The sequence below is a fragment of the Anser brachyrhynchus genome (assembly GCF_964034855.1).
Source record: "Anser brachyrhynchus genome assembly, chromosome: 4".
In the NCBI taxonomy this organism is placed as follows: domain Eukaryota; kingdom Metazoa; phylum Chordata; class Aves; order Anseriformes; family Anatidae; genus Anser; species Anser brachyrhynchus.
In genome coordinates this window covers 56,701,965-56,713,964 of record NC_137698.1, presented here as the reverse complement: position 1 = coordinate 56,713,964, position 12,000 = coordinate 56,701,965, and the positions used below count along the sequence as shown (strand labels likewise).

Sequence of the window (12,000 nt, the reverse complement as noted above, 5' to 3'; positions counted from 1 at the left end):
TATAAATATTTAATATTTAATAAAATCACTGATCATTAATTTAATAAAATCATTAGTTGTAACTGTGGAATGGCAAGTGTAGCTGTAAAGCAACAGCGTGTTCTTGGGAGTCTTTTCTTTACAAATTATTCCATCAGTTTTATTCATTATCTTCTCTATCCATAATGATCTGTTATCAATTTAATATGTCTTTAGCCAACTTTTAGACTGCAAAGCAGAAAAGCCTACATACCTAAACTATTCCACTGATTACTTGCAGCATATTCATCAGATGCAAAACTCTTGAAGGATTGTAGTTCAAAACTTCTTGAGGACAATGTTGGTAACTTTGAATCTTGTGGAAGAAATTTGTTCAAACTATAGAAAGAAGCCGCAAAACAACCATGTCTCGCTCTGGTAAATTACTGGTCATACAGAGCAGTATGCAGAGTTGCTTCACCCAAAGCAACCCAATCTGAAGATTTTCCCGAGTAGTTTAAGAACAGCCCAATGAAAAAAGAAGCCTTAGGGAATATGTTATATATCTTATTGTCCATAGCAGCATCGGTATGTGAAGGAGACGTGTTTACTAAGGCACCATTTATAACTTTTGTCAATGGAGTTCAAAAAGTCTTCTACCATCAAGGACTTAATTATGTTTTGGTGCACACTCAGGTGCGCATGTTAACTTTGGGGTGAAATGATTCTTTGGTATTTATCTTTAGATGAAATACCATTTATTCTTATAGTTTCAGGACTGCAAACAATTCCCTGTACTTCTAAATACATACAGACATACAGAACCTAGAGTTCTCAGTTGACCAAAATCTTACACATTTCAGTAACAGTACATAAATAAATTATTTATTTATTTTTTTTAATCACACTATTTCTAATATCTTCTAGATAGCATCTACTATCTTATGAAGATAGTATCTTTGGTTAAAACAACTAACACCGTAGTCTTTAGACACTAAACCGTACTGTATACATTTTCAGTCCTGAACTCAGGACACAATTTGATAACATGATCTGGTAAGTAATTTTGTGTTTTATGTTCTTCTGAGTCTCTCAGAAAACACTTTTAATTATTTACAATAATGAATAATGTCAGGTGGAGATAATATGTGTTGCATATGAAAAGACTGAATTACAAAATGACAATTCAAATTCAATAATAAATGTTTTTCTTTAGATTATAGCTTCTTCTAAAAATAAATCAATCTAACTGGCAAACAATAAGCAGCTCCTATCTAATAAAAACTGAATTTCTTTGGACAAATGCATCAGCCATGTGAAGAATGTGTGGAAGAAACAAATCTTAAACCAGTTTTCACTCTTGTGCAATTACTACAGTTCAAGCAAAGGGTAATATTCTATGCAAATAGTACAGGATTAAATGCCTTCATAAGCTTATTTTATATACATCATAATGGTTTATTATTCTTTGTAAATCATGTTCATTCAAGAAGAGACTATAAATAGGAAGGCTGAAATAAAGTACCTGAAAGCTAAGAAAAACAACTGTGATGAGACTGTCTTTGCATATTACAGCTATATATTTATAAATATTTCACCAATAAAAATAATAATAATAAAAAATAATAATAATAAGTAAGAATAGATAAGAAGAATGTCATAGATTAGAGAGTAGCTGAATATGTTATATATTTCCAAGTCTGTTTAGGCTGATGCAGACCTAAGATCCTTAGAATGATTGGTGGAAAGTGGGAGCCTTTAGCAGTTGTCTTGGAAATGTTTTAAAGAACACCTGAGATTTCAATAAATAAGCATCATCATACTTCTCATCTTTAAAAGGTAAGAATCAAGTGTTTATATTTATAGAACTCTTGCTTGAAATAAATTCCTAAAAAGGAAAAAAAAAAAAAAAAAAGAGAGAGAGAGAGAACAAACTGCCTTAAATACTGGAAGAAACAGAAAGAAATGAGAAGTCAGTAAGGATTTATCATGAACATATGAACAAATGCTGTCAACCAATCTAATCTCCTTTTATGACATGATAGGAGACCCTAGGAAGAAAGGAAAAGCAGCAGATGTCATAACTTGACTTTCCTAATGCTTTTGATGTGACATTCTGATAAACAAGTTAGAAAAGCATGGTGTGGATGAAAGGGGTGTAAACCAGCTGGAAAGTATAGTTAGAAAGCAGTTTTGGTAGTTCCCTGTCAAAATGGAGGCCCTCATCAAGACTGGTTCTGCAAGGCATCGATCTTTTATTTATTATTTTTGTGAATGGTAGAATAAAGGGAATACTTACAGAAGTGGCACATGGAGTGAAACCTTCTGGGAGTGTTAGAAGATAGGACTTGAATGGAGAGTCCCACACAGACCAGCCGGAGGAGTAGCATGTGAGGAAGAAGCAGGGCAGAACTCAGTATGGACAATGGTCTACACCTGAAAAAGAGAGCTCAGCCACCTACATACGGTAGGGAGTAACAAGCTAGGCAGCAGTAGTTCACAGGCAACCTGGGAAATTAGTAAATGTAAACTGAACAGAAGTTGAAATGTCATCTTGCACAGGAGGGAGATCTCATGCTACGTTTATGACATAGAAAGTAAGCTTTTTCTCTCACATTAGTAAGCCTCATTTGGAGCGCTGCACTTAGTTTTAGGCACCAGCTGGAAGTAGCCAGGAGAAACAAGAATGATCAGAGACATATCTGAAGAAAGATTGAATGAATAATGTTTGCTAAACTTAGGGAAAAGAATGAGGAAAGAACACAATAAACTTTTAAGAGTAACTGGAAAAAAGAAAAAAAAAAAAAAACAAGCCCATGGAGGGTGAAACAGGGTTAGCACCAATAAGCAAAGGAACTCAGAACTATCTTACACAGATCCTATGGAAGCTATGATTTTCCAGAGCCATATAAATTGCCCTTAAAAATGTCTGAACATGTCCTTACTTGTATTGCGGAATACATAGATCCTGCCTTAGGGTAAGCAAATGGCTTGAATGAGTTCTATTCTCCCTTCTTTTTGTATGCTTGGACACCAGAACAGGCATTTAAAATCTTAATACCCACATAATGGAGGAAGTAAAAACATTTTGCAAGTAGTTCTTGCAAGGAGTCTAGGAATTCATTCCTTGCCAGTGACTTGAAGTATTCAGTTTACACTGATTAATTGCTTTTATTCTGTGGAGAAAAAAAAACTTGTGGAACTAATGATAATGCTAATTTTTGCATTTCAATGCTTTGAAATGACAATAGCATGATAAAGATGGGTCTCATTACTTTCTGCATATTATAAAAGCCACAGAACATGCACATAGCATATTTCTGAGTCAGAAAATAAACTTACCCCCTACGCATAATATTTGTTTTGGTCCATTTATGTCTGAGTCTGTTTTTAAGCTAGTTGTGCCAAATGCAGAGAGAGAGAACTTGGTATAGTTAGAAATGTAAATCCATGTTTAACTCAGCACAAAGTGAGTTTGAAAAAACACCAGACGTATTTCACACACTAATTTTATTGAATCACATTTCTCTAATGATTATGGAAATATCTGGAAATGGACTCATAAATGTACTCATTGTGGTTGGAGTAAAATTTTCTTTGCTAGTGCCAGGAGTAGTTTCCAAATACTATCTTTTAAGTGTAATAAATCTGTACCAAAACAGAAAAAAAATACTAAGTATCTAAACTGAGTTTTAAAAAAATGCCTGAGAGAGCTGAATGCATCCTTCCTTTTTGGTAAATTTGTGACTACATTCTTTTATACATACTTTTATGTAGTCCTGGAAAGTATTAGATCTGAACCAATTCAGAAATGATTAAAGATATCTGGACAAAACATTGTTTATGTAGGCAGATACTTACTGTTTTATGTTTTGAATATGAGAAATAAACTTATATTTCAAGATATATTAAATAGTAAGCAGAATAATAAGTAAGCACAGATCTCCTCTGCCTCCTCTTTCAATACTCCTGAAGCTCAATATTTTAATCTCTATACACAAAATATGTATATTCTCTACGAGATGATTAACACGTCATGCTGCTCATGTGTGACAACCTTTTATCATCTTTTTAAGATAGTACGCAGTCACATTTCTTCTGAACTCTTCCAGATTAAAATTCTGAACGGTTCCACAATGTAGATTAAATATATCAAGCCAGTTCAATATTTGTTTACCACTCAGTTCTATACTGGTCTGCTTCTTTAACCACACTGGGTTTCTACCTGCAGGGCTGATGGCAGTATTTGCTTGCTTGCCGTGGGTTAGCCCTGGCTAACAGCAGAACCCAGATGCTCACTCACTCCCTGCCGTCAGCTGGACAGGCAGATGAAACAGGAGATTGAGATAAAGACAGGGACAGCACATACCAGCTACCACTGCAGGCAAAACAGACTCCACATGGGGATAATTACCTTAATTCATTGCCAATGAACATAGATTTGGGTAGTGAGAAACAAAAAGGCAAGCAATAAAACCCCCCTTTCCTCCCCCTTTCCCCAGGCTCAGAGCCACTCCTTCACCCCCAGCTTTTCTATCCGTGCCCAAGCTGCAGTGGCCAGGTTGGGGTAACAGTACACAGCAGTTTCTCTCTCCTGCTCCTTTTTTCTCACACCTCTTCCCTGCTTCAGCATGGGCTCTTCACAGGCTGCGGTTCCACCAGGAGGATCTGCCTGCTCCATGATCTGCTGAGGAATACCTGCAGCACTTTAATTTTCCCCATGATGAGTCTGTTTTGCCTGCTATAGTTTTTGGTCTTAAACACCTGCAATCGAGGCAAAACAGGCACTAGTAAGTAAATTTAAGATTCAGAATCTGAATTTTGAGGTAGATTCCTCAATGCCACGATGTCTGATCTGGCCAAAGGATGTCACAGATGCAGTCATCAAGAGAGCAGTGTTCTGAGATTAACCAACTTCTTGGCATCATCCAAGAATGTGCCTTCCAAGGTAATGACACTATTGGAGTTTCACAGATTTTGAAGTCTGGACTTCACCAGGTAAAGTGTCTCCTCTCCTCTCCCTCTCCTCTCCCTCTCCTCTCCCTCTCCTCTCCCTCTCCTCTCCCTCTCCTCTCCTCTTTTCTTTTTTTTTTCCATGCTCACAGTTTCTACACATATCATCAGAAATGTGCCATACAGCTTCCCAGTTTTTGCATAAGAAGATTCACTGGTGAGATGTTGAATTGTCTCAGCAAATGATGCATGTCACTTCAAATAGAATCATAGAATGGCTCAGGTTGGGAAGGTCACCCAGTTCCAACCCCCCTGCCGTGGGTAGGGATGCCACCCATTAGATCAAGTTGCTGAGGGCCTCATCCAATCTGGCCTTGAACACCTCCAAGGATGGGGCATCCACAACCTCTCTGGGCAACCTGTACCAGTGCCTTACCACTCTCTGAGTGAAGAATTTCCTCCTAACATCTAATCTAAATCTCCCCTATTCTAGTTTAAATCAATTCCCCCTTGTCCTGTCATTATCTGACAGAGCAAAAAGTTGCTCTCCATCTTTTTTTATAAGACCCCTTTTAAGTACTGAAAAGCTGTAATAGAGAAAAAAAATTCTGTTTATGGAAGATACCCATAACAATATCAGAAAGGCATTAAGACTGACAAGATGATTAGAAAGTAAAAGTTTTCAAGGAGAAAAATTCTTCACCAAGAAAGTACATAGGGAAGGCTTTCACTGGCTGTTTTTATGGAGCTTCTGAGCCATAAAATACATGAGGACAATAGCAACTGTAAATGGTGGCTCACAAGCCTAATCAGCAAAATAACCTCCCAGAAACTGAAGACATCAGTGTATACAAGTCTTTCAATTTCAGCAGGAAGAAGAGTTTGGAAAAGTAAGTAAAGAGGAAACAAACAACAAATAAACAGGGGAAAAAAAAAAAGAGAGAGAGAAAAGAACAACAGTGATAAAGCCAAACAAGTCTTCAGCAAAGGTCATGTTAGGAAGTTTAAGGATAAGTCTACTGAAAGTGAAACAGCAAAAACTTTAAAAGCCACAAACAGCTATAAGTGCAAGAATTACCAAAAACTTGATCAAGATGAACAAAATAATGAAGCACAAGACAGCAAGGGCTGAGAATATTGTCCTTATCAGAAATAAAACTACTTAAATAGGAAATGTAGTCTGTTCATTCAAACACACATAGAATAAATACAAGAACAGATGTAGCAAGCTGATCATGTGTATTTAATGCCCGTGTACTCCTTAAAGGAGGAACATGCTGATCTTTGTTTTGATTGTCTAATTAAAATTTATTTTGCCTTTAGCTCTTCTTGAAGCTCTTTTTCTTGTTCTTCTTTTTTTTTTTTTTTTTTTAAATTCATAACTCTGCTTTCTCACAGCTTCTCAAGGAAGGAGGTTAAAGATGAGAAACAGCTCCCTTGCCATTAGTGTATTTGCTTCGTTGTATCTGACACCTCTGTTATTAAGAGCTGATTCTCTCAGTGATTCACCTCCCAGTTCTACCCAAGAATAACAGGTAACAATATTCAACAGTCTTTAAAATATAATCTTTACAATTATTGCAGTCCATCCATGTAAATATACATTAAAGATCTTTTACTTTAAGGAGCAACTAATTTTTAACATTATAACATTACATAGTATGTACTGTGAATGTAAATACGTTCATCGTAATTACAAAATGACTATTTATCAAATGTCTTTGCTGACAATACTTTGGTTCATTACTTGATGATAAATTTTCTCATGGAATATATTTATTCAAATTAACTAACACAATTTCACATTTAAAAGTAGTGTTCTTCCATTAATTGTGAAACCACAGATGTGGTCCCAAATGCCAGATGTATTTTTGATTGACTTCCACAGACTTAATTGTTTCTTACTGCTGCATTCCAGCTCAACTACTATTTATTGAGTTTTATGAAACTGACTACGTAAAGGTTCATAGTCTACACTGTACAGAAAATAAGAATATATGAACAGAATGGCCCTTTTTATTATTAGAAAATCTGTGAATCTATGATCTGATATTTTAACAAGAATTAGCAGGAGCCAACTTTACATATGAGATATATAGTAGCCTTCATTCTCTCAGCGAAAATGTTTACAGATGGAGTATCTTTCAAAACACCTTAATAAAAGAGTGAAATAACTACAGTTAGTAAAAAAATAATAATAATAATAATTAAACTCATGTGTGAGTCATATTAAATTAAACTCATAATGTGAGTCTCATAAGACCACTAGTAGATGTATTAAAGTGTATGCATTACGCAAAGAGCACAAGAACCTACCTCTCCCTCTCAGTGGTGTAAATCTGATTCAACATTTTCCATAAAGGAAGGAAGCTGTCTCTCTTCAGGTAGAGAAGAGATAGAAAGTTCAGAAAATCACTCAGAAAAATGACAGCCTGTTCAAAACTGTTTGTCCACTGCTGTCAATCAAAATAATTTATGAAATACTGGACAGCTTTTGTCACATTTTCCCCATTTTCTGGCTAGCTCTTATTTTAATCTACAACTCTACCCAATGTAAGGAGAGGGCTAATTAAGAGACAGACAAGCTTCTCATTTACTACTGTCAGTCCTACACTGAGTAGAAACAGTAGGCATCTACATTTTCAGACAAAGAAAAGACATTGTCAGCAAGTTATCTTCTGTGATGGATCTTTAATTCTGTCTTTCCCTTCCTGCAGTCAGTTTGCTGAACAGTCTGAAGAAATCTTTAACGTTATCCTTCTATAGCTCCTGATAAGTAGCAAAGTGTAAGGTGAGATGGGGCTTTGGGCAAGGTAGAAATTATATTACTGTGAGATACTGACTGTGTTTGTGTGTCTACTAACTGACATTTTGTTATGAACAGTGGTATGTATCTAGAGATCCCTGTAAGTTTTAGTTACATTTGTATTGAGATTCAGGGAACTTTGGCAAGAGTAAGCAAGTACTAAAAAGATGCATAGGAAGTATGTTGGATTTTTTCTCTTTAAGCATTTGGGAAATGTCACAGCATGTACCGAATGTGGGCTGGTATTAAAATTCTGAACCAGACAAGAAAGATTATCCACAACACAATTAATGAGAACATGTGAAAACCCTTCAGTATGCTCCTTTCCTTACTGCTGACTGTAGATCTGCCCTATGCCTTAATTACATAAATTACAGTAATATTGCAGTAATATAATCAAAGTGAACACCTTACTGGTATGTGTCTGAATAAATTAGTTCAGATAAGTGTTTATCACAAAATATATATGGGAAGAGTAACACAAAGGAGTGCATTGAGAATCTGATGTTTCACTTAGTTATTACCCATAGAAATGTGTTAATTTTGTGGCAATTTTTGATGATAGAAGTACTTTACAAATTGCAGACATGGGTCACACCTTTTAGGAGACAAACTGTTCTACAAAATATCACTCCAGTTCTGGAGAAAGGCTCATAACTAGGGGAGTTTTAAATTGAAGCAAAAAACTTAACATGTACACCTTGGAGACAAGTGTCATCGTTTCTAGATTATGCAGATGCCACTAAGATTTAGTACAGTCCAGTCAGTGTACCATCAGAGAGTTCTGTTTTATTGCATAAGATAGTTTCCATAGATAAGAAGAACACATTCATTTCAGAGAACCTTTTTGACTTAGGTTTTTTACTCACTTACTTACAGTATATAAGAAACAGAGTGTGGCTGCTATATCACCTCCTCCTCTTGGATTCTTTGGAATGTGAATGGAAGAAATCATCAAAGGGGATATCATGCCTCCTTCCTGCCCAAACTGATGACCTTTTTTGAAGAGGTGAATTAGTTGGCACAAAGAATGTGACTGTACGATGCATGACATTTTTTTCCCCCTGAACAGACTATTTGCTATCAATGCAGAAGTAATTGGTGTACAACATGGACTGTACAAGGGGTTCTGCAAATTGAATAGTTTATGTTTGTCTGCAGAATGTGTCCCTCATTAATGAGAGCAAATCCATGCTACAGAGTAACACAGATTCTCAAAATACTTGAAGCTGGAAGGCACCTCTGGAGATCACCAAGACCAGGTTGCTCAGGGCTGCCTCTAGTTAGGTCCAGAGGATCTCCAAGGACAGAAACTCCAAAACTTCTCTGGCAACCTGTTCCAGCATTTTACCACTCCCAGAGTAAAAAAGCATTTTTTATGTTTAACTGGAATTTCCAGTATTTCAGTTTGTACCCACTGCCTCTCATCTTTTCACTGAGTACCACTGGCACATCGCTAGCATCTGAATTTCTGATGAGAACAGACATTTCTAGGTTGATTTGGCAGATATATAATAGCACAAATTAGTGCCCCAGAAAAATGGATGGAAGACGGACGTGAGACTTGCTAGAATTGCTGAAGTAATTTCAGATGGCTGTAATTTTGATCTCTATGCTAGACTTTGAAAGCATGAACAACTTATTTCTTTCAAAAATGGTATCAGATTATTATTAGATCAGAACCACTACATTGTGTCATTTAAAAGGGCAAAACCAAAGCGACCATATTTCTTAACATCAGAAGAACAGCTCCATCTACTGGCACAACTCAGAGCTCTCAGATTCCCCCAGAAGTCTCATCCACAATTGCTTCCATGCCAACTCTTGCTTAGTTTAGCAGGTTACTAACATCTAGAGGTAGTCTACCAGAATGCCTATAAACTTTTTTATTCAGTTTCTGATTACTTAGGATCCAGGTAACATTTTAAGCATAAAAGAAAGAATGTTTTCCATTTTCTCTCTTATTCCAGCCTGAAATAGACAGATGTTTAACCTCATTTCCCACAACAAAGTAGGGACAAATGAGTAGGTAACCCTGCATACTACAGTAAAGGACTTTAGTTTTAATTAAAAAAAAAAAAAAAAAAAAAAAAAAGCCTAAGTTACTTTAGGCTGAAAAAACTCGATCTGCTATACAATAAACAATCCTACAATTTTACAGCAGTCACTGTATATGGCATCTAAAATGCCTTAAAATATCACTTGCACTTATATTGTTTGAAGAACACAAAAGAACCTTTGTAAGAAATTTATCACCATGTCAACAAGGATTATATTTTTATATTTATATATCAATTAAAGAAAAAAAAAAAAGATTTCTATTGAAACTGCAAGCTTGAACTATCAAAAGCATTTGTGATTCAGTTGTACACAACACCTGGCATGTATGTCTTCGAATACTGTTATGCTTATATTGACACTGTAAGAATTATGCTTCTACAAGCTACTAATAAATACTAAGGATCTATGCCTTTTCAGAAAACTGTTTAATGACCTCATTTTCAAATGGTGTGTCTGACAAATGGCATAAGACTGACCATATCGATTAACAGTATTTTGTTGGATATCTTCATACAGATTATAAAAATTTATCAAAGATAGGTACAGGAAAGACCCATACACACTCTATTTCTTCCAAATTCTAAGAAACACATATAAAAACTAAGAAAAATTTGAGGAGGTTGTAATTTTGTTTTTCCACAGTGATCTAAAGTAGTTTATGAAGCTCCACAAGTTTTAAGGCATAACAGGAAAGGTGAATAAAAATTGAATTTGTTGCACAGGTCGTAAGATACACCGCAGACTCTGGTCTTAAAAGTGCCTGGAGAATAGTCCTTGATATATTGTATTCAGTATTTTTTAAAAAGATAAGTGTCACAAGATGGTAAGGCATGATGGCTGACACTGATCAAAAGCAACCTTTCATCTGATACGCTCCAGAAAACATAGCAAAACAGTTCCTATTTTTAAGGTCTTAAAAGAGATGTGTTTGCCTTTAACCTGACTTCGACAGTTTTTCAACAGTATTTTTAAATTGATACTTTAAATGTGTTAGCATTTTGAGGGTGATTTTTTTCATTTTTGTTTCTCCTTGCCTTCCCTAGTAAAGTAGAGTAATTTGAAGGATCTGCATGAGGGTAAGTATCTTTTTTTTCTTTATGGCTATCTTTACCTTCCTCCCTGGAAAGATTCCTACTCTCTCTCACTTGCATAAACGGAAAGTGATTGAGCAGGAGTGCGGAGAGCAATTTTTGAGATTATTGCTGCTGGGAGGTCATGTATACTTTGTGGCCTTCCTTAGTGACCATTGAGATCTGTACAGGCACAAGGTAAGAAGGGAGGCTGCTCAAGCTTGATAGACTCCGTCATGGCATGCACTGGAAATGCAGACCTTGCTCTTCTCTAAAGGCTGTCATTCTAATCAGCTATTTATTTTGCGAGTGCTCTGAGGTTGATTTGCTTGCAGAAAAGTTTCTCAAGGCAATTATGCCTGTCATCACCACACTGTCTAGAACTTATCTGAGCAAAATTAGAAAAATAAGAAATTAGAAAAGTATGTCTATAGCAAAATGAGTTCATTTAGAGTATAAATACCCTTACAATTTCAGGGAGGTTACTAACCTTAGAACAATATCCAAATCCAAAGTACAGGTTGTGTTTACCTCCCTATTAAATATACTCTCTTGAAACTAGATTTTGCTTCTTAGACCTTGTATTGGCAGTGATTAATTCCTATGGCAGATAGATTTGATTTCAGGATATGTGTGTTTCGTTCCACTACCATAGTAATTGTGAGACTATCAGTCAATGCTTGCAAAATCCATTGAGATACTTAGCTGAAAGATGATGTTGCTATAGAAATTTGTACTGTTTGTCCTTATTCTCATATAACGAAGGTAAAAGAATAAAGACATCCAGCAATGAAACAAAAAGTTCCTGATAACGCCATTAACGTAAAGCTTTTACAGTGTTTTGGTGGCTTGATTCCTTCTTGCTTACTATTTTTCCACAGTAATTGGAATTTAAGTGTGCAGTAAACTAATTCTCCTGAGTTTACTTAGCAGGATTTCTGTTCACAGCCATATACTGTAGTTTGCATTAAAAGGGTAATGACAAAAGTCGTATGTTGAGTTTAAAATTTTGCATATAATAGAGTGGTGCAAATCCCATTACTCAACCAACATCTGCCCTTGGTCCCTTAATCAAAATCTCCTGTATCATGCTCTTCCTGTAAATCTTCAAAGCACAACAGCTTGTGACTGTTCTGGGGGGAAAGAGTATTT

The 12,000-nt window shown here is 35.8% G+C and overlaps 1 protein-coding gene and 1 long non-coding RNA gene across 3 annotated transcripts in view; one reads left to right on the top strand and one right to left on the bottom strand.

Moving 5' to 3' along the window:
- Positions 1-12,000, bottom strand: part of LOC308193833 (uncharacterized protein) — a 568,958-nt gene that overhangs the window by 422,230 nt on the left and 134,728 nt on the right. The window lies entirely within an intron of this gene.
- Positions 3,386-10,535, top strand: LOC308193840. The gene is made up of 4 exons (XR_013949996.1): positions 3,386-4,956; positions 6,310-6,446; positions 7,629-7,702; positions 8,597-10,535. It is a non-coding gene; the product is annotated as an uncharacterized lncRNA (long non-coding RNA).